The 23733-nt window shown below is 36.8% G+C and overlaps 3 pseudogenes; 2 read left to right on the top strand and 1 right to left on the bottom strand.

Annotated features, from left to right (window-relative positions):
• Positions 1 to 454: 454 nt before the first annotated feature.
• Or6c3l-ps2 (olfactory receptor family 6 subfamily C member 3 like, pseudogene 2) lies at positions 455 to 1411 on the bottom strand (annotated as a pseudogene).
• An 8873-nt stretch (positions 1412 to 10284) lies between these two features.
• LOC120093998 (small nucleolar RNA SNORA17) lies at positions 10285 to 10406 on the top strand (annotated as a pseudogene).
• On the top strand, positions 16412 to 17357 carry Or6c6-ps1 (olfactory receptor family 6 subfamily C member 6, pseudogene 1; annotated as a pseudogene).

Raw genomic sequence — 23733 nt, forward strand, 5'->3', positions numbered from 1 at the left:
CTTTATTCATACTTCAGATTTTTAGTTTTTTTTAAATTTGGGATTATAACATAAGCACACTTCTCCCTTCTGTTTTCTGCCTCCAAACTTCCCATATACTCTCTATTCTCTTTCAAATTCATGGCCCCCTTTTTAAGTGTGTGTGTGTGTGTGTGTGTGTGTGTGTGTGTGTGTATTCCTAAATAAAACCTGTTAATTCCATAGTATGTCACTTGTATGTATGTTTTCAAGGCTAACAATTTACCCTCATGTTTTTTAACCAGATTGAAATGTGTGGTCATGGCTGTGATCCAAGCTACTTTGGAGAATGAGGTTTAAGAAATAGTGCCTCAGCCAAGCCTGGGCTACAAAGAGGAAGCACAAGAGTTACATGGTGAGAGAGCATTGAGATAGATTCTACAATATCAGTAAAATATATAAAGGAATTAAGTTTCCATTAAATTTTATCGAATATTTACAATGACATCTCTTCACATAAACACATTTTTTTCCATTTGTTCCTGTAAAAACCTGCCTTTTGAACCAAGTCTTTAAAAACTTGTTTTACTTGCTGGTTTCTCAAGGTATAAATGAAAGGGTTCAACATGGGAGCAACTGAAGTCCTAAAAATAGCCACTGTTTTGGTCAGTGATGTTCTTTCATTTGCTGAAGGCTTCACATAGATAAATATACAGCTTCCTTAAGACATGGAAATGACAATCATGTGAGAGGAACAGGTGGAGAAAGCCTTTTTCCTCTGACTGACTGATGGAATTCTTAAAATAGTCTTGAAAATGCACATGTAAGATAAAATCACCAATGCCATCATGGACAGTAGAGAAACCAGAGCAACATAGAAACCAGTCACTTCTAGGAACTAAGTATCAAGCAAGACAGCTGTAAAAGGGGAAAATAGTCACAGTAGAAGTGAATGATGACATTGGAAGCACAGAAATCCAACTTTTTTAAGTGGTGGGAAGATGGTCAAGAATTCTGCTAGCCATGAGGTGAGGACAAGAAGGGTGCAGGCTTTCTGATTCATGATGAGGGTGTAGTGAAGTGGCATGCAAATGGCAACATAGTGATTCTAACTGTAGAAGAAAAAATTCTGTCACCCCCCCATGATGATGAAGAAAAATAACTGAGCCAAACAATTATTATAGGAAATGGTTTTGACTTTATTAATTATTGATGCCAAAATCTGGGAATGGAACACAGTGAACATAACTTTTAAAAAGGAGAAATTATGAAGGAAATAATACATAGGAGTCTTTAAGTGAGAGTCCAGCAATGTGAGGATGATGATGGTTAGGTTTCCAATGATGCTTACTGTGTAAGTTATGAATAAAAAGATGAAGATTGCTACCTGAAGCTCTCTGTTGTCTGATATTACCAAGAGCACAAACTCTGTAATTATAGTGTAGTCTTTCATAATTTTTTCTCTTCTGACAAAACATATTTATGACAAAGAGATCGAACATTTTATTTAATGGTGCAGAATTGAAATCTCGATATTTTGATATTACCATCTCAAAATTTCTTGTAAGAATTTTGCCAAATTTCAACTAACACTTTGATAATCAGTATTGTCTTCCTTCATAAATACATATAGATGTCATTAATTTATCTTCAAAGCATGCAGGTCAAAGCCAATACTTGTTCATTACTATTGAAACAGAGACCATATACTATGTTAAAAAGTGAAATATACTTATGGATCAGTGTTTAAAATTCCCTTATTAGTGTTTATATATGAAACCTTCGCTTACACCCAAAATTTCCATGAGAGCAATGCAACCGTGAAAGACAGATTGCTCCATGGTAATTATTAACTTTACCTGTAATTTGTACACTGTCATGAAATAGCTGCCTGAAAAGCACATGTATTAATTTCTAGTTTCTGATACTATCTGCTTTTATAACTGAAATATGTGATATTTAAAGTAAATTCTGATGCTATTTGAAACTTACAGGATTTATTGAAAGAATTCAATGAACTAATATACAATGCATAATATTGTAAAAATTTCATTCTTAGAAAAATCATTTTTATGTATAACCACAAGTACTTGTGTGCTTGCACCCAGGGAGATGTAGGATTATCATTATGTTGGTTATGGTAAGAGTAATATTAATAAAATATCTAGAAGATAGAAATAAAATAAACAATACATTTATATGATTATCATATGAAATAGTTTAATGAAAATGAACTTTTAAATATTTGCTTAGTGTTTTTACCCTTACTTTTTTGAGAACTAAAAGGAATTGACAAGGAAGTTTTATTCTTTTGTTTGGAAATAAAGCATTGCTTTCCTCGTTGAAGTCTATCCAGATTAAATGTAAAAATTGTTAGATTTACTTTATTGAACTTATAACATACATGTTTAAACTAGCTGACCTGTTTACAAACTAATATCCAGTAAACAGCATAATGTCTGTTGCCTAAGTTCTTCATTTTTTGTGATATTTTTCTCTGTCTATAACAGGATATGCTTGTTATATCAGGATATCTTGGAAAGAGATAATTATTAAAAGTTATAATGGACATTTCCCCTTTTCCATATAATGTTTTGATAATTACTGATGTACTTTTTGCAGTATACATATTTGTCATTAATTTATAATTAAACATTCAAGCCAAAAATCTACTTATTATTGTTTGAGGAATTGTCAAACTATATTAAATGTGCTTATACTAAGAATAAATGTTGAAATGATAATTGGAGGAGTTCTCCAATACTTTTTAATTATAGCATTTGAAAAAACAGACTGGAGGTTCCTCAGAAAATTGGACATTGAACTGCCTGAGGATCCAGCTACACCTCTCTTGGGCATATACCCAAAAGATGCCTCAACATATAAAAGAGACACGTGCTCCACTATGTTCATCGCAGCCTTATTTATAATAGCCAGAAAATGGAAAGAACCCAGATGCCCTTCAACAGAGGAATGGATACAGAAAATGTGGTACATCTACACAATGGAATATTACTCAGCTATCAAAAACAACGAGTTTATGAAATTCGTAGGCAAATGGTTGGAACTGGAAAATATCATCCTGAGTGAGCTAACCCAATCACAGAAAGACATACATGGTATGCACTCATTGATAAGTGGCTATTAGCCCAAATGCTTGAATTACCCTAGATCCCTAGAACAAATGAAACTCAAGACAGATGATCAAAATGTGAATGCTTCACTCCTTCTTTAAATGAGGAAAAAGAATACCCTTGGCAGGGAAGGGAGAGGCAAAGATTAAAACAGACACAGAAGGAACACCCATTCAGAGCCTGCCCCACAGGTGGCCCATACATATACAGCCACCCAATTGGACAAGATGGATGAAGCAAAGAAGTGCAGACCGACAGGAGCCGTATGTAGATCGCTCCTGAGAGACACAGCCAGAATACAGCAAATACAGAGGCGAATGCCAGCAGCAAACCACTGAACTGAGAATAGGTCCCCCGTTGAAGGAATCAGAGAAAGAACTGGAAGAGCTTGAAGGGGCTCGGGACCCCAAAAGTACAACAATGTCAAGCAACCAGAGCTTCCAGGGACTAAGCCACTACATAAATACTATACATGGACTGACCCTGGACTCTGACCCCATAGGTAGCAATAAATATTCTAGTAAGAGCACCAGTGGAAGGGGAAGCCCTGGGTCCTGCTAAGACTGAACCCCCAGTGAACTAGACTATGGGGGGAGGGCGGCAATGGGGGGAGGGTTGGGAGGGGGACACCCATAAGGAAGGGGAGGGGGGAGGGTGATGTTTGCCTGGAAACCGGGAAAGGGAATAACACTTGAAATGTATATAAGAAATACTCAAGTTAATAAAAAAAATAATAAAAAAAAAGATTAAAGGTGAAGCCAATGAAAGGGACCTGATACAGATCTGTCCTGAGAGACACATCCAGAGCAGGTCCAATACAGAGGTCGATGCTAGCAGCAAACCACTGAACTGAGAACAGGACCTCCTTGGGGAGAATTAGAGGAAGGATTGAAAGAGTTGAAGGAGCTTGCAACCCCATAAGAACAACAATGCCGACCAACCAGAGCTTCCAGGGATTAAACCACTACCAAAGTCTATACATGGACTGACCCAGGGCTCCAAATGCATATGTAGCAGAGAATAGCCTTGTTGGGCACCAGGGGAAGGGGAAGCCCTTGGTCCTGCCAAGGTTGGACCCCAGTGCAGGGGAATATGGAGGGGGCAGTAAAGGGGATGGATAGGGGGAATACCAGTATGGGGAGGGTGAGGGGATGGGGACTTATGGACAGGAAACCGGGAAAGGGAATAACATTTGAAATGTTAGTAAAGAAATATATCTAATAAAAAAATAAATTTAAGAAAGGTGAAGTAAAAAAAAAGAAAAAACAGACAACATGAATTTATTTAAAATGCACAACACTCTTTTCTTATATTGTATAGCCTTAGATTAGAAATGTATAATTCCCATTGAAATGTAATCTCAAAATTTCCCAAAATACCAAATATATTTTATTATATTCTTCAGAATAACTTTTGGCATTTACTTTTTTGGCATTCATGTATATATTTGTATAATGGGAATATTTTGCTATGTACCTTTGACTGGCCTGGAACACACTATGTAGACCAGATTGGCTTGTAATTCATAGAAATATGCTTGCCTCTCTATAAAATATTGTTGATCCTTCCATACGAACAGTATTATGACTAGGAACTGCACTGTAAAATGTTCTGACTTGAATCACCATAATTCTTTAATTTCTAGGGAAAGGTATAGTGTGACATTTTAAAGTTCCCTGCAGAAGTTAAAGAATGAGTATTACATAAGTATAAGACAACTTTACCTTCTGTTCACTATAAATTCCTGACAGACTAGCTTGAAGAAAGGAAGGAGGCAAGTAGAGGTTAATTCAGGAGATGCAATGCAGTCATGACATACCTGTTCAGATATCACTCAGTATAGGAAGATAAAAGCATTGTAAGCTAATGAGATCATACAATAAACTCACTTTCCCTTCCGCCAAACTTAGCTTTCCTAGTAATCACATGGACTGTACACTCGGGAAATAACTTGTTCTTAATTGTCTGGGGGATTGTTTGAAACCAAGTGAACTATACAGCAAAGGATGCTTTGTTAAGAGTAGAATTTTATTGTTGAGGATAGTTTTAGCTATCCTGGGTTTTTTGTTATTCAGGATTAATTTGCAAATTGTTCTGTCTAGCTCTTTGAAGAATTGGATTGGTATTTTGATGGGGATTGCATTGAATCTGTAGATCACTTTTGGTAACATGGCCATTTTTACTATATTGATCCATGAGCATGGGAGACCTTTCCATCTTCTGAGGTCTACTTCAATTTCTTTCTTCAGAGTCTTGAAGTTCTTATTCTACAAATCTTTTATTTGCTTGGTTAAAGTCACACCGAGGTACTTTATATTATTTGGGCCTATTATGAAGGGTGTCGCTTCCCTAATTTCTTTCTCGGCTTGATTCTCTTTTGTGTAGAGGAAGGCTAAAGATTTATTTGAGTTAATTTTATACCCAGTCACTTTGCTGAAGTTGTTTATCAGCTTTAGGAGTTCTCTGGTGGAACTTTTGGGATCACTTAAATATACTATCATATCATCTGCAAATAGTGATATTTTGACTTCTTCTTTTCCAGTCTGTATCCCCTTGACCTCCTTTTGTTGTCTGATTGCTCTGGCTAGAACTTCAAGAACTATATTGAATAAGTAGGGAAAGAGTGGGCAGCCTAGTATAGTCCCTGATTTTAGTGGGATTGCTTCAAGTTTCTCTCCATTTAGTTTAATGTTAGCAACTGGTTTGCTGTATATGGCTTTTACTATGTTTAAGTATGGGCCTTGAATTCCAATTTTTTCCAGGACTTTTATCATGAAGGGGTGCTGAATTTTGTCAAATGCTTTCTCAGCATCTAATGAAATGATCATGTGGTTTTGTTCTTTCAGTTTGTTTATATAATGGATCACGTTGATGGTTTTCCGTATATTAAACCATTCCTGCATGCCTGGGATGAAGCCTACTTGATCATGGTGGATGATTGTTTTGATGTGCTCTTGGATTTGGTTTGCCAGAATTTTATTGAGTATTTTTGCGTCGATATTCATAAGGGAAATTGGTCTGACGTTCTCTTTCTTTGTTGTGTTTTTGTGTGGTTTAGGTATAAGAGTAATTGTGGCTTCATAGAAGGAATTCGGTAGTGATCCATCTATTTAATTTTGTGGAATAGTTTGGATAATATTGGTATGAGGTCTTCTATGAAGGTCTGATAGAATTCTGCACTAAACCCGTCTGGACCTGGGCTATTTTTGGTTGGGAGACCTTTAATGACTGCTTCTATTTCCTTAGGAGTTATGGGGTTGTTTAACTGGTATATCTGTTCCTGATTTAACTTCCGTACCTGGTATCTGTCTAGGAAATTGTCCATTTCCTGCAGATTTTCAAGTTTTGTTGAATATAGGCTTTATAGTAAGATCTGATGATTGTTTGAATTTCCTCTGAATCTGTAGTTATGTCTCCCTTTTCATTTCTGATTTTGTTAATTTGGACACACTCTCTGTGTCCTCTCATTAGTCTGGCTAAGGGTTTATCTATCTTGTTGATTTTCTCAAAGAACCAACTTTTGGTTCTGTTGATTCTTCCTATGGTCCTTTTTGTTTCTACTTGGTTGATTTCAGCTCTGAGTTTGATTATTTCCTGTCTTCTACTCCTCCTGGGTGTATTTGCTTCTTTTTGTTCTAGAGCTTTTAGGTGTGCTGTCAAGCTGGTGACATATGCTCTTTCCTGTTTCTTTCTGCAGGCACTCAGCGCTATGAGTTTTGCTCTTAGCACAGCTTTCATTGTGTCCCATAAGTTTGGGTATGTTGTACCTTCATTTTCATTAAATTCTAAAAAGTCTTTAATTTCTTTCTTTATTTCTTCCTTGACCAGGTTATCATTGAGTAGAGCATTGTTCAATTTCCACGTATACATGGGCATTCTTCCCTTATTATTATTGAAGACCAGTCTTAGGCCGTGGTGGTCCGATAGCAAGCATTGGATTATTTCTATCTTTCTGTACCTGTTGGGGCCCTTTTTTCCACCATTTATAAGTTCAATTTTGGAGAAAGTACCATGAGGAGCTGAGAAGAATGTATATCCTTTTGCTTGGGAATCACTATCCCTGAACTCAAGCAGTATTACAGAGCAATAATGATAAAAACTGCGTGGGATTGGTACAGAGACAGACAAATAGACCAATGCAGCAGAATTGAAGACCCAGAAATGAACCCACACACCTATGGACACTTGATTTTTGACGAAGGAGCCAAAACCATCCAATGGAAAAAAGACAGCATTTTCAGCAAATGGTGCTGGTTCAACTGGAGGTCAACATGTAGAAGAATGCAGATTGATCCATGCTTATCACCCTGTACAAAGCTTAGGTCCAAGTGGATCAAGGACCTCCACATCAAACCAGATACAGTCAAACCAATAGAAGAAAAACTAGGGCAGCATTTCAAACACGTGGGCACTGGAAAAAATTTCCTGAACAAAACACTAATCCTTATGCTCTAAGATCAAGAATCGACAAATTGGATCTCATAAAACTGCCAAGCTTCTGTAAGGCAAAGGACACTGTGGTTAGGACAAAAGCCCAACCAACAGATTGGGAAAATATCTGTACCAATCCTACAACAGATAGAGGCCTTATATCCCAAATATACAAAGAACTCAAGAAGTTAGACCGCAGGGAGACAAATAACCCTATTAAAAATGGGGTTCAGAGCTAAACAAAGAATTCACAGCTGAGGAATGCCGAATGGCTGAGAGACACCTAAAGAAATGTTCAACATCTTTAGTCCTAAGGGAAATGCAAATCAAAACAACCCTGAGATTTCACCCATACCATTGAGAATGGCCAAGATCAAAAACTCAGATGACAGCAGATGCTGGCGAGGAGGCGGAGAAAGAGGAACACTCCTCCACTGTTGGTGGAATTGCAGACTGGTACAACCATTCTGGAAATCAGTCTGGAGGTTCCTCAGAAAATTGGACATTGAACTGCCTAAGGATCCAGCTATACCTCTCTTGGGCATATACTCACAAGATGCCCCAACATATAAAAAAGACATGTCCTCCACTATGGTCATTGCAGCCTTATTTATAATAGCCAGAAACTGGAAAGAACCCAGATGCCCTTCAACAGAGGAATGGATATAGAAATTGTGGTACATCTACACAATGGAATATTACTCAGCCATCAAAAACAATTACTTTATGAAATTCGTAGGCATATGGTTGGAACTGGAAAATATCATCCTAAGTGAGGTAACCCAATCACAGAAAAACACTCATGGTATGCACTCATTGATAAGTGGCTATTAGCCCAAATGCTTGCAATACCCTAGATGCGTAGAACAAATGAAACTCAAGACGGATGATCAAAATGTGAATGCTTCACTCCTTCTTTAAAAGGGGAACAAGAATACCCTTGGCACGGAATAGAGAGGCAAAGATTAAAACAGACACAGAAGGAACACCCATTCAGAGCCTGCCCCACATGTGGCCCACACATATACAGCCATCCAATTAGACAAGATAGATGAAGCAAAGAAGTGCAGACCGACAGGAGCCGTATGTAGATCGCTCCTGAGAGACACAGCCAGAATACAGCAAATACAGAGGCGAATGCCAGCAGCAAACCACTAAACTGAGAATAGGACCTCCGTTGAAGGAATCAGAGAAAGAACTGGAAGAGCTTGAAGGGGCTCGAGACCCCGTATGTACAACAATGCCAAGCAACCAGAGCTTCCAGGGACTAAGCCACTACCTAAAGACTATACATGGACTGATTGTGGACTCTGACCTCATAGGTAGCAATGAATATCCTAGTAAGAGCACCAGTGGAAGGGGAAGCCCTGGGTCCTGCTAAGACTGAACCCCCAGTGAACTAGATTGTCTGGGGCAGGGCGACAATGGGGGAGGATGGGGAGGGGAACACCCATAAAGAAGGGGAGGGGGAGGGATTGGGGGGATGTTTGCCCGGAAACCGGAACGGGAATAACACTCGAAATGTATATAAGAAATACTCAAGTAAATAAAAAATAAATTAGTTAATAAATAAATAAATAAATAAATAAATAAGAAAGAGTAGAATTTTAATTCTATTCATCTGCACATCTCAAAGGCACAGAAAAAATAAACAAATGAAAGCATTTTAGTATCTTTACATATCAGAAAACTTTATTTGCCGCAGTATGAGTGTAACATGTTACATCCATTATGCAAATCAATATGGAGCTCTCTGAAAAGCTAAAATTAAAACTTGCACGTGACCCATTCATAAGCATATACCCAAAGGACTCAAAATACTACCACAGAGGTACTTGAGCATTCGTGTTGCATTTGCTCAATTCACAATACCAAGAAAACGGGACCACCTTAGTTGTTCAACAACAGATTAATGTGTGGAACAATCATCAAATGAAATTTTATTTAGCCATAAACAAGAAATTAAATGGTAAAATTTGTAGGGAGTTAACTTTATCTGAAAATTATATATTGGGTAAAGTAGCTTAGACTCAGAAAATTAAAAAAAAGAATTGAATATTTAGGCACATTCAATTTTAATTTTTATATGTTTGCAGATGTCTAGGGTACATATATTCATATGCATATTCATATGTATATTCATATGTATATTCATATGTATATGCATATGTATATTCATATGAGACTGTGATTATGAGTGTAGACCATATAACTCAAAGCTAGAAAAGAGGATTTCAAAACATAGAAGATGTAACACTTTACATAACATAAAAGGAAGAGACCAGGTTGGGAAGAAAGGGTACAGGTTTGAGGTGGTTTGGAGAGAAGTAGGAAGGAAGATTAAAAATGCAAATTATGTATAAATATAATTATGAAATGAAGTACTGATGTTCTAATTTAAAAACACAAAACATTAAATAGAATATTTTAATTAAAAAATTAAAATTTTAAACTAACACATACTTATAAAAGTGAATATGTAATAGCTATAGTATCATAGAGGGACACATAAAATGGTTTTACAGTTCCCAGTGAACTTCTATTTTCTTTATATTTTAAATTAGCCAATTAATAGTTTATGCTGTAGCCTTTGTGACACTTTGTCTATAGTTTCTCTCTCTCTCTCTCTCTCTCTCGCTCTGTGTGTGTGTGTGTGTGTGTGTGTGTGTGCATGTGTGTGTAGACATGGCAGATGGAATCTGTCAAGATGACAAAAAGTATGAGTTTAGAATATTATACATTTTAAATTTGATACTTTCTGCCTGCTTCTCGAAGTGTTGCAGGTGAGGCTGCTGTGTCACATGTAAATGGCAGAGAGGAAAAGGCTATTTCAACACTCAGTGTCTGATCTATGAATATCTGAATGATTAATAGCCTAACATTCCCTGAACAAAAGCAAGCCTGAGAGTATCAATTCAGCACCGGGAGGCTTGGACAAGGAATTAGCCTAAGATGACCACCAGGTTGGTGCCAGGTAGGCCCAGACAGTTCCCAGGACAAAGAGCAAGCTAGAGGCTAGATAAACTGAACTTGAGACTATGAGCTCCGGTGGCAGTGAGTCCAAGAACAAGGACCATAGCATGTGCTCACATGGGATGGTCAGGTGAGGAGCAAGCCTGATATGACCATCAGACTGGTGCCATGGGGCCTGGACCGGAAGCTAGCTTGAGACAGACCACCAGTTGGCCACTACTGGAGCCGTGGTTGGTGGGGTTCAAATCATGCCCAAGATGGCTCCGGCAAGATGCCATAATGCAACCTGAGTCCACTCCTGAGATGACTCCAGACACTCAGAGACTCCAGGGACCATGAAGAGAAGCAAGTAAGTGATGGAGAAATAAAAGAGAAACAGAAGGGAATGGTATGAAGATGGGTAGATCTGGAGACTCAAGGGTAGTGAGGAACACTTTGATGTGAGTAGACAGTTATGGTACCTGGGACCATGGTGGGGTCCTAGCCTGGGCTGCCACATCTGGGTCTTTGGCCTGGAAGCAGTACAGATCTGTTACCATCAAGGGCCAGGCAGATACCCCTGGTTTTTCCTGCCACCTGGGGAAATGTTAATATGAGGACTATGCAGAACTGGTCCCACCCTCATCTAAGCATTGTGGGAAAGCTGGCCTTACCCCTAGCCAGCTGCTGAACTCAGGAGAGCCCCAGGGAGCTTCAGGTGAGCCAACCTCTGGGGATAGGAGTATGGGAGAGCTGTTCCTACCACTCATCTGGGCAGTGGTGTGGACCAGGGAAAAATACCTTCCTAAGCCTATTTCCAGTTGCCACCTTTGACAGGAAGAAGAGCTGGCCCCTGGGTTATCACAATGGAGAGCTTTCCCTGCCCCTGACCTGCTGCAGCACTTGGGGAAGCAGGCCCTGCACCTCATTTGGAATGCACAGTGCAGCTGGGACTTGATGTGGGGGTTGTGGTTGAGCAAGCTTGTCTGCACGAGTATGAGAGGGATCCCCTACCCCTACTTCTGTTGTCACCACCAAAGGCTGACAGGAGAGTCATGGGTCATGAGAGTGGGAGAGCATTCCATGAACTTAACTGGGTAGAACAGTAGAACTGATCCCAATGGCTGGGTAGTGCGTGACAACTAAACTAAGTGCATGAGTGTGGGAGAGCTGGTCCTGCCTCTTGTCTGCTGGGCTGTGGCACACCTCTGCCTCATCAGTTACTGTTAATAGCAAGCAGGAGAGCTGGCCCTTTGATCATAAGAGTGGGAGGGCTATTCTCCAGAAGAGATACTGTGTATATTTTATAATTTATTTTATTTGTTCATCAATTGCTTTTGTCTTATTTAATAGTAGGTGATACGTCTGTAAATTATTGTGAAATTTTTAATTTTGTATATTACACAAGTAATTGGTTTCATAATGGAAGTTTTATGAATACATAGGTCATTATTCTTGATTCTCATTCTTACCCTCCAATTCTCATCTCATCCCCCCACTATCCTTTAGTCCCTTTCTACACTACCATTTTCCAAGAGAGTCTTCTTTCACTTCATATCCCATGTTCCACGGTCCTTCCTTTTATATTCTAGTTTAGCTTTTTTATAAAAAATATGAGCAATCTGTGTAAAATTAAATGTGTGGGTGTCCTTTAAATCAAGATGTCCTCTTAATTTCCATTATAACTGGAAAACAATAGACTACCCATGACTGGCAAATTGTTCTTCTTAAATCAATCCGGATTTGAAGAACAATATATGTTAACCAGAATAGTGGAATAGATATGAAACAGATAGTTTGTATGAATAGAAGCCATCAGCATTTACGATGTGAATAGTCCTAGCCTAGAAATCCTGTATGTAGAATGACTTATGTAATTATGTCCACTTTTGCAAAACTACAGGAATACACAAAATACATTTCCTTCTTTTAACAAAAGATGGGACACTATGCAAATGTCTATCACTAGAACCTTGGAGGCAAGAACTACATTTATTATAATCCTAAATGCAATTGCATATATATGTATTTAAATATATGTATATATATGCATGTCAAGAAAAATCATACACACACACATACACACACACACAAACACACACACACACACACATATATATATATATATATACATATATATATATATATTATAGAACAATTGATGAGAGCTAGATCCCTCAGATTTCTTTTATGTTTCATTTGGGAGTACGGATTTATTTGATTTTTTCAAGTTCTGCAAAGACTGTCATTTGGATTATGAGGGGAATTGTATTGATCAGTAGACTGCTTTAGGCAATATAGCTACATCAACAACATCAGTTCTAGTAATCTATGATCATAGAAAGTTTTTTTATCCATTTTAAGTTAAATTTTTTGTATTTTGATCTTACTTACATGATGCATATTTTTGTCTTCTTTCATTGTTTTTCCCTACAATATTTAACAGCCAATTCTGTGCCTCTGTAAACACAGTTACAATAGTTAATCTTTTGCTTTCCCCCCATAAATGATCACTCACGTAGCATCTTGGAAGAGAGTAAGGCTATGGTGTCATACTTTTTGACTTTAAAATAGTGGTGGAACCAGCAACATTGTCCAGTAAGTAGAGTTAATTGTGTGAAGGCCTGATGACTTGAGTTCAGCCCTTGGGTCTCATGGATAGCAAGAAAAAATTGACATCCAAGAGTTGTTCTCCAATGTCTACATGTGGTTTGGAAGCACTCACTTATTTTTGGATACACACATACATATACAGACTCCAAAGCTAACTAAATGAAATAAAGAAAGAAACAATTAAAATGAAACAAAAAATAGTAAAACACAGTGTTGCAGTTGCTAGGATGAATATGGAAGCTGCTATCATTCCAGCACAGGTTAACTCTTAGAGGATGTTGAAATTTTTCCCACAAAACTTGTTCTGAGATCCATTTTCCAGATTTTCTCACTTTCTTGGTAATAGGGGCTGACAATAGAAATACTATTAGAAACTAAGGCTTTGTAGATATAAATATCAAGAGCAAGACCTATATGGCCATGCCTAATCTGTACAACTAGAAGTTATACTATGAACATCCAAATGAAAGCAGAAAGGAAAGCAAAGCTTCAGCCATTGAACCTGTATGTTATATTATAAAAGTGCCAAGCAAGGTGTAATAGCTATACCAAAATTGGCATGGATTATTATGTGTACAACCAATCTATTGTTGAGTTTAGTAATCACTCAATGAGGAAGACAGAGGGCACGCTTTGAAACTGATACTGTGAACTCAGAAAAAATATCATTGCAGATGAAGTCACAGGCACCAGAGAGGAAGAAACTGCTATTGGTTTGTTAAATGAATGTAATGCACCTTTTAAACATTTTTCCACTGGATATTTATGGTTTTGCCCATAGATTATTACTTCAGTGATCCTTGGAGTTGTAAATGTGGATATCCACAAAGATATAAGTTAATACATACTTGATTTATATCACAAACAAAACTCGTTTAAGAGAATTATATAAGTATAATAATATAATACTTGATAATTTTAAAATATTGAAAGAAAACTTAGAGGTCAACTTCACATTGCTCTTTTTTTATTTTTCAAAACATTCTTTTATTTTCTGTGTATGAGTGTTCTGTCTGCATGCGTGTCTGTACACCACACATGTGCTCTGCTTATGGAGACCAGAAGAAGGTGTTATATTTACTGGGACTGGAGTTGCATGCTGTTGTGATGTCATATGGGTGTTAGGATTCAAATGCAGGTCTTGTATAAGAAAGTCAGTACTCTTTTTTTTTTGTTTGGTTTTTTTTTGGTTCTATTTTTTTCGGAGCTGGGGACCGAACCCAGGGCCTTGCGCTTCCTAGGTAAGCGCTTTACCACTGAGCTAAATCCCCAGCCCCTGAAAGTCAGTACTCTTAATCATACAACAATCTTTCTAATCCTAGTTACACAGCTCTTATTGATGATTAGGAAGCTGGGATACCAAAGAGACAGAGCAAAAACAAAAAATAAATAAGATTACACCAATGTAAAACAAAACAAAACAAAACACCCCAACAAAATAAGAAGATAATGCATATAAGCATAGCTTATGAAAAAATAAAACCCAACAGGGGACTAATTTTTGAACTATGTTGCAGCTACATTGAATTGTTTATGTTTCTGAAAAGCATTTTCTTGACTTTTCTAAGTCATTTGTGACACTCCTCTGGGATGCTTTCCTAAAGTTCTGATAGACCTTGGTACTTTTTTATTACTATTAATGAGTACATTGGAGCAGGGATCCCTAGAGGAGTACGCTGTAAATTCAGTAGATCCCCTGAGTTAATTGGAAGTAAGAGACAGCGAAACTAGTACATTTTTAAGTACAGTGTTGGCTATGAAGCATCTCTTTGACCTAAGAGTTGTGTATATTGCAGCAATGAGTTGATATTCTTATTAATCCTAATGCTTTTGGATATAGAATGACATCTAATTGTAGCACTGGAGAGACAGCAATCTCAACACTGAAAGCTAAATTTTACAAAATTCAGCCTATTAGATGGCTTGTGATAAAATTATCACCATAATCACAACATTCCATAGTAAATGTGAGTTTGAAAGAATGTGGACATTCTTTATGGACATATATTATGTATTGTGCCTTGTGTGACAAAAATAGCCACACAAACTGAAATTATCTTTAACAAAGCAGAATGGTTAATGTACACAAAAAAGTGAGTCTGTTGTAATTTTAAATTAATTTTATATTGTGAAACTAAATAAGTCCAATTAAGGTAGTTGTGTTCGGAGTACTGAATTTTTTATGTTTTATAAAATATTCTGAGCATTTTGAGATTATATTTAACAAATGAATATTTTTATGCTATTATATCTATAATTATTTTTCCTTGACTGTTTTATAAAATAATGTGAAAATGCTTAATAAGTAATTATTGCCATTTGGTGATACCATATTTATAAGTCTGCTAAGCCTACATCAATCAGTAATGGATACTATCTAGTCATCTTTCAAAATATGCATTATGGATAATAGGAATACATTAAATATGTACACTTGAAGAAATCTTGTAAGTACTTAGTAACTAAAACCTGAACATCTTAAGAAGTCAATCTTAAAATTAACCACCAATACTGATTTTTTTAAAATTCTATAATGTTTGTAGCATTGTTTTTCCACAAAATTATTTTTTAAAGTTAGTATATAGAAAGGAAAGCAATATTGATGAGATAAATGAAAAAGGAATAAATATAGGAAAGAAGGCATGCTAGTAGATAAAAGGCAAGAGAACACCAACTGGTTATTCAACACCAACTGTCACCCCTGAAACCATACACAAGTAACACTATAAAGACTAAGCAGGTTGTAGTTAATGTATTTAGGAATACATGTATATACATGTATTTATGAAAAAAGAGCCTAGGAATTTGAAAGATAGCAAGAGTGCAGAGTACATAGTAAATTTAGAGAGAGTAAATGGACAGAGGAAACACTGTAATTAAACTATAATTTCAAAAAGAAAGTGTTTTTAAGAGTCCATAAATAAGCAAGAACCAGTGGGACAAGTCTATAATCCCGGCTACTTCAGAGGCCCAAGCAGAAGAAAGGGATCAGAAGCTTCTGGCCTGCATGATAATAGGGACCATTTGGAAGTACACATGTTAATTAGCATTCATGCAAATTAATGAAAAAACACTATCTGTTTTTTAGGGGGAGATATGGGGACTACTTGAAGAATGTTTCCAAAAAACAGACTAGGACAAGTTTTTAATTGACCTATGGCATCTAATTATGTGTCACCTGAAATTTAAGGCTAGAAAACAGTTGAAGATGGATTTTATGACATATCCCCCTTTCTGCTTTAGTGTAGGTATATAAATTCTAATGCACACAAATATTTTGTTTTTAGTTTCCTATGTTTGTTTGCAAAGGCTCACAGATGAGGATGAAAAATCAGTCAATGGAACTTGACTTCATTCTTTTGGGATTGACAGATGACCCTGGATTGCAAATTGTGGTTTTTCTGTTTCTCTTTCTCAATTACATGACCAGCCTCTTGGGGAATTTAGTCATTGTGCTCCTCACTCTGCTGGACCCTCACCTCAAAACTCCAATGTATTTCTTTCTTCGTAATTTCTCCTTTCTGGAAATCATGTTCACAACAGTGTGTATTCCCAGATTCTTGACAACCATTGTGACTGGAAACAAAACTATTTCCTATAATAGTTGTGCATCTCAGTTGTTTTTCTATTTTTTTTATGGGAGTTACAGAATTTTATCTCTTGGCTGCCATGTCCTATGATCGATACGTTGCCATCTGCAGACCATTACATTACCCTATCATCATGAACAGCAGAGTGTGTCATCAACTTGTCCTCAGCTCCTGGGTGACTGGGTTCTTGATCATCTTTCCCCCCATGGCAATGGGTCTAAAGCTGGATTTCTGTGATTCCAGGGTAATTGATCATTTTATGTGTGAAACTTCTCCTATTTTGCAGATCTCCTGCACAGACACTCATGTCCTAGAAATGATGTCCTTTGTCTTAGCAGTGGTGACACTCATAGTTACACTGGTACTAGTAAGTCTCTCTTACTCTTTCATCATTATGACTATTATGAATTTCCCTTCTGCACAGCAAAGAACCAAAGCCTTCTCCACCTGCACTTCCCACATGATTGTTGTCTCTACAACGTATGGTAGTTGCATCTTCATGTATATTAAACCATCTGCAAGGGAGAGAGTGGCCATTGTCTAAAGATGTAGCTTTGCTGTATACTTCAATTACCCCTCTTCTGAACCCCTTCATTTATACCTAAGAAACTGGCAGGTGAAAGAAGTCTTCTGGGATGTATTGCGAAAGACTATGGGCTTTTTAAATAACAAAGTTTAAAGTTGCATTGTAAATTGCAGTCATACATTAAAAACGAAACTCTAGTTCATCTAATTTTTTTTCTTTTTTTTGGAGCTGGGGACCGAACCCAGGGCCTTGTGCTTGCTAGGCAAGCGCTCTACCACTGAGCTAAATCCCCAAGCCCTAGTTCATCTATTTTTATGACTATTTTCATATGTCAGCAGTTATTTCTTGTACAGGATGTTTTTTCTGAGGAGCCCTTTAACTCTAGTCTACCTTGCCCTCTACTTCCCCATGAAAGTTTCAAAGATTGTACTCTGCAATAACTATCTTCCTCCAATTACTTCCTAAATGTACCTCTATGGGTAATGTTATTGTATATTTCATACCTGTTTCCAGAAATCATTGTACTTGAGTTTGATTCCCAGAACCCATGGTGAGAACTTTCCACAGGAGGTTTCCTCTGACTTCCATACATGGGCGCACATGCACTTAACATCCCCACATCAAACATTCCACCCCTTTCACCTTACCAGACACACAGTACAAATTAGGCAAGCAGTTCTGCCCTAGCTTCTCCATGTATTTCATAGGAAAAAAGTAGTCCACAGTGTTGTTTTGTGAGTATACTCTACTATGACTATGGACCTCTCAGTAAAGATAACACCTGAACATCTAAAGACAGAGATACCTGTCTCAAAATTCCCTTACTCTGATAATATAGGTGGACATGTAAAGACACATAGATACCTGTCTCACAATTCCCTTAATGTGATAATGAAGGTTAAAGCAACAGGACAGAAGAGATGGACAGATCAAATCATGACAGGATCTGCTATTCAGAAAAGAGTGCAGACTTGAACAAATCATGTCAATAATGTCCACATATACTTGTAAAAAGTTGCCAAAAATTTGAATTATTCATGTTTTGCTTTTAATTGGTAAATTGTATTGCATATGTTTTTTAGTACAGATATGATATTAAATATTAGCAAATGGTGACAAATCATCAAATCATATATTTATTACCTCACACATTTTTCATTTCTTTTTGGCATTTCAAGTTTTCATTTCTAGTTTTTCATTTCTAGTATTTCTAATATGATATTAAATATGAGCAAATGGTGACAAATCATCAAATCATATATTTATTACCTCACACATTTTTCATTTCTTTTTGGCATTTCAAGTTTTCATTTCTAGTTTTTCATTTCTAGTATTTCTAATATGATATTAAACATGAGCAAATGGTGACAAATCATCAAATCATATATTTATTACCTCACACATTTTTCATTTCTTTTTGCATTTCAAGTTTTCATTTCTAGTTTTTCTTGCTGAGGCATGATCAATATATTTATATTTTGTATGCACCTTATATCTAGAAAGATGTTCTGTATCTAGTTTTTGTAGTTAGAGAAGCCAATGAACTTGTGTGCAAAATTGAAATATCACGGTTACCCCTTAAATTTCAAAGTGATTACTCTGCTAAAGAAAATCATATGTAGTCGGTATTAGAATGGGTGGGGATGAAGATGGTCATGTTTCTAAACCATCTGTATTTTTTTGAGTAGTATGTAAACCAAGGGTAGATTAAGCAGATAAAGTCAGATCACTAGGAGAAAGAAATAAAAACATAACCAAGATTAAAAAGGTGAAGCTGTTCACATGATTGTTATAGAAGCAAATCATTTTCAGTTTGTAAGGCTGAACCATTAAGCTAGCACTTTGAAATTGTTCTGGATGCACAATTTTGATGAAACAGCTAGTGAGTCACTTTGTGAGGCTGGATCATTGGTGTCTTGTCCTTTTACTCTGAAAAATCTATAAAGTTTTAAATATAACATACATATCTCAATTAACATATGTATGAAATGTGCAATGTGCATATATCCACTAAAGATGAATCTCTGCTCTTTGAGCAGCTGAAAGATATAAAATTTATAAGTCCATTTAGACTGCATAGACTGTATAAAATGGTGACATGTAATAATAAATCCTGAGGATGTTATAGCCAAAAGATTTGTTGACTGTACAATGATATGTCTTAGCATTCTCAGAGCTCTTCCAATGTAGTGTGATCAACATTCATGCTTTCTACTGTGTTTTTCTTAGCTTTATTCTTCATGTGTACAGACAAGATTTTCAGGAGGTCTTCTCTAGATAAATTTTATCTTTATTAATTCTGAAGGAATGCACAACTTTTCTACTCCTGTGGGGGGGGGGAAACAAAACCTATTCCCTAACGCAACACAGTTCCTGACTTACATTCTGAGGTGATCAAATGTAGGCTCATTTAACTCAGCAGTGCTTCCTCAAAACAAGTGTTTTACCGCACATATGCTTCCTGTCTCATTGACATTTAAAATACGTAAAGTCAATAAGCATTGTTTGATCTATTTCTGGGAGAATACATATTCCCCTTTTTTTGATGAACATTTCTTTAATAGTGTAGTTAGATGTAAATGGATTATTGTATTATAAATTATTTTAGCAGCTGTATTCCCCAAGAACCACACAGACAAACCAAGATTTATTTCAAGCTTCACCTCCACATCTGGACAGTTATTGATTTACATTAACATCTAAGCTAATCTGATTTTCTACCATCCCCATCCCCATAATACTTGAAGTTTAATATTGTTCTAGCATCAGATGTCCTTCTCCATGCTGTCTTCTCACACCATTTCCACATGGCTCATCTGAACTTCCCGTGGCTGACAGAAGTTTCTATCACATTCTTTATTTTGCCCAACCATTGGGTTATCAGTATTTATGATAGGAAAAAAGAATAAATGATAAGAATTGTTTTCACAAACTTAAGACAGGAGATTCTACAAATATGCATTACAATGCTTTGTCTGAATTGAAACAAGATATGATGAGAGAGAATTCAGCATTTGAGTAACACAAGGATAACCTTTACATGGTGAATAATATTATACCTACAGTCAGATATTTACAATTGTTTAATCTGCAGGATATATTTGTAACAAACTTTATGTCATAATGTCTAAAAAATGATTCAGTCTCTGAATACATATGTTGGAACACCATCAGCTTCAATCTACGAAAATATCTTCAAGATAACCATCATCTCCATTAAATAAGAAATTTCAGAGTGATCCTTTTCAGAACTTAAGGCAGAAGCCCATTAAAATCCTGAATAGTCATCCATTGTATGATGTATTAACACATGCACATATTTTAAATTTCAATCTCTACAAAATAAAACACAATATAACAAAATTGATTGTGTTATATCACTCCAAAGTGTCATTATCAAATATAATCTGCATTCTTAAGAATAGTGACATTCACCTAGTGATTGATCCTTGACAATATGAATATAATATCAAGTCAAATTATATTGGTTTGTAACTGGAGCCTCTTCAGCTAGCATTTCTATGGCCTGCCACCCTGAAATTTTCTCACAAGGCAGCATTATAAGCTTTAGATTGGATTTATTTGGAGATTCTTCATTTGGGAAAGGTTCTTACAATATCTATTCCATCTCCTCCATAATCTTACATTTAAAATTTCAGTCTTTCCTTCCTCTAAGTCTGATTCATGCTAATCCCTTTAAAATAGGATATGTATTGTAGGTGTGATTGCAAGCTGGTACAACTACTCTGGAAATCAGTCTGGAGGTTCCTCAGAAAACTAGACATTCCACTACGTGGGGACCCACCTAGACCACTCCTGGGCATATACCCAAAAGATGCTCCAATATACAATAAAGACAAATGGTCCACTATATTCATGGCAGCCTTATTTATAATAACCAGAAGGTGGAAAGAACCCAGATGCCTTTCAACAGATGAATGGATTCAAAATGTGGTACATCTATACAATTGAGTATTACGCAGCTATCAAAAACAATGACTTCATGAAATTCACAGGCAAATGGAATGAACTGGAAAATATCATCCTGAGTGAGGTAACCCAATCACAGAAAAACACACATTATATGTGCTCATTGATAAGTGGCTATTAGCCCAAAAGATTGATTACCCATGGTGCAATCCACAGGCCACAGGAAACTCAAGAAAACGGACAACCAAAATGTGGATGCTCCCACTCCTTCTTAAAATGGGAAAAAAATATCCATAGGAGGAGATATGGAAGCAAAGTTTAGAGCTGAAACTGAACGAATGGCCATTCAAAGCCTACCCTGCATGTGATCCATACATATACATATACATATACATATACATATACATATACATATACATATACATATACATATACATATACATATACATATACATATACATATACATATACATATACATATACATATACATATACATATACATATACATATACATATACATATACATATACATATACATATACATATACATATACATATACATATACATATACATATACATATACATATACACATACACATACACATACACATACATATACATATACATATACATATACATATACATATACACATACACATACACATACACATACACATACACATACACATACACATACACATACACATACACATATACATATACATATACATATACACACACACACACAGAGCAACCAAAACTAGATAAGATTGATGAAGCTAAAATGTGCATGCTGAAAGGGACCAGATATAGAACTCTCCTGAGAGACACATCCAGAGCATGTCAGATACAGAGGTCAATGCTACCTTCAAACCACCGAACTGAGAACATGACCCCTTTGGGGGAAATTAGAGGAAGAATTGAAAGAGCTAAAGGAGCTTGCAACCCCATAAGAACAACAATGCCAACCAACCAGAGCTTCCAGGGACTAAAGCACTACTGAAAGACTACAAAAGGACTGATCCTGGGCTCCAACTGCATTTGTAGCAGAGAATAGCCTTGTTGGGGCACCAATGGAAGGGTAAGTCCTGCAAAGTTGGACCCCCAGTGCAGGGCACTGTGTGGGAGGGTGGTAAGGGGGATGGATAGTGAGAACACCAATATGGGGGATGGGGAGGGGATAGGGGCTTATGGACAGGAAACCAGGGGAGGGAGTAACATTTGAAATGTAAGTAAAGAAATGTATCTAATAAAAATACTTACAAAAAAACCCAAAAAAATCAAAAAAAGAAAATTCTAGTAATAATTACTTTGAATAAAAAGGATATGTAAGATTACAATCATTATGGAAAATATAATCTTTTGTGTACTGATAATATAAACAAAATTACATGAGGCCCTTATGTTCTCTCTCACTGTAGTCTCTATTTTTTTAATATTAAGAAAATGTATTGATAATGGGATCAGGGAGTAGGTATTTTGAAACTTCTATTTGTTTATTAATTTAATAAAAATATTTTACTGAATCAGTATACTTTTATTTTCATTAGTTTATTATTCACTTTGTATCCCTATATCAGTCCTCATCTTTTCTCAGTCCCATCTTCCCATACCTCCCCCAACTGTTCCCTACTCCTCTTATCCTCTCGGAAAGAGGGATACCTACCCACTGTATAACCTCACCTTATGTTTATGCAGGAAACTAGGCCCATCCTATTGAACTGAGGCCAGACAAGGTGGCCCAGTTAGAGGAACAGAACCTAGATTCAGGCAATGGATTCAGAGAGAGTCCCAACTCCAGTTGGTGGGGAAGGTCAAGCTGCACATTTGCTACATATGTGTGGGGAGCCAAGATCTAGCCTGTGCTGGCTCTTTGGTTGGCGGTTCAGTCTCTGGGAGCCCCTAAGTGCCCAGCATAGTTGTCACTGTTGGTCTTCAGGTGGAGTCCCTATCTTATTTGAGTTCCTCAATCATTTCTCCAACACTTCCAACTACATCTAGTGTTTGGTTCTGGGTGTCTGCATCTGCTTCCATGATTTGCTGGGTGTAGCCTTTCAGAGGACAGTTTTGCTAGTATCTTGTTTGAAAGTGTAACAGAATATCATTTATAGTGTCATGGATTGGTTCTTGTCCATGGGATGTGTCTCAGTTTTCACCGGTCATTGTTTGGGCATTATCCTTGTCTGTTCCATCTTTGACACTACAGATCTTATAGACAGTACATCTTCTGGGTTAAAGGTTTAGAGGATAGATTACTGTCATTTTCCCTCTACTGCAATCCTGCTGTCTGGTTAGGCTTTATATCTCCCACTGTTAGGAGTCTGAGGTAGAGTTACTCCTACAGTTTCCCTTGTGATTCTCCCTCAGTTATAGATTTGTGTCACATCCTAGATATGCTTCCCTACCTCCAATTTTTTCTCTCCACTTCCGTCTTTGCACTTGATACCCCTACTCTATTTCCCTCTCCATCTGCTACCTCACCCTGTTCTGTCCTCTATCCACCTCCATTACCTGTTTTATTTCCCCTTCTGTGACTGATTCATGGATCCTTCCTTAAGCCCTCTGCTATTTGGTTCATTTAGTACTGTGGATTGCAA

The sequence above is a fragment of the Rattus norvegicus genome, chromosome 7, assembly GCF_036323735.1.
Source record: "Rattus norvegicus strain BN/NHsdMcwi chromosome 7, GRCr8, whole genome shotgun sequence".
NCBI lineage: Eukaryota > Metazoa > Chordata > Mammalia > Rodentia > Muridae > Rattus > Rattus norvegicus.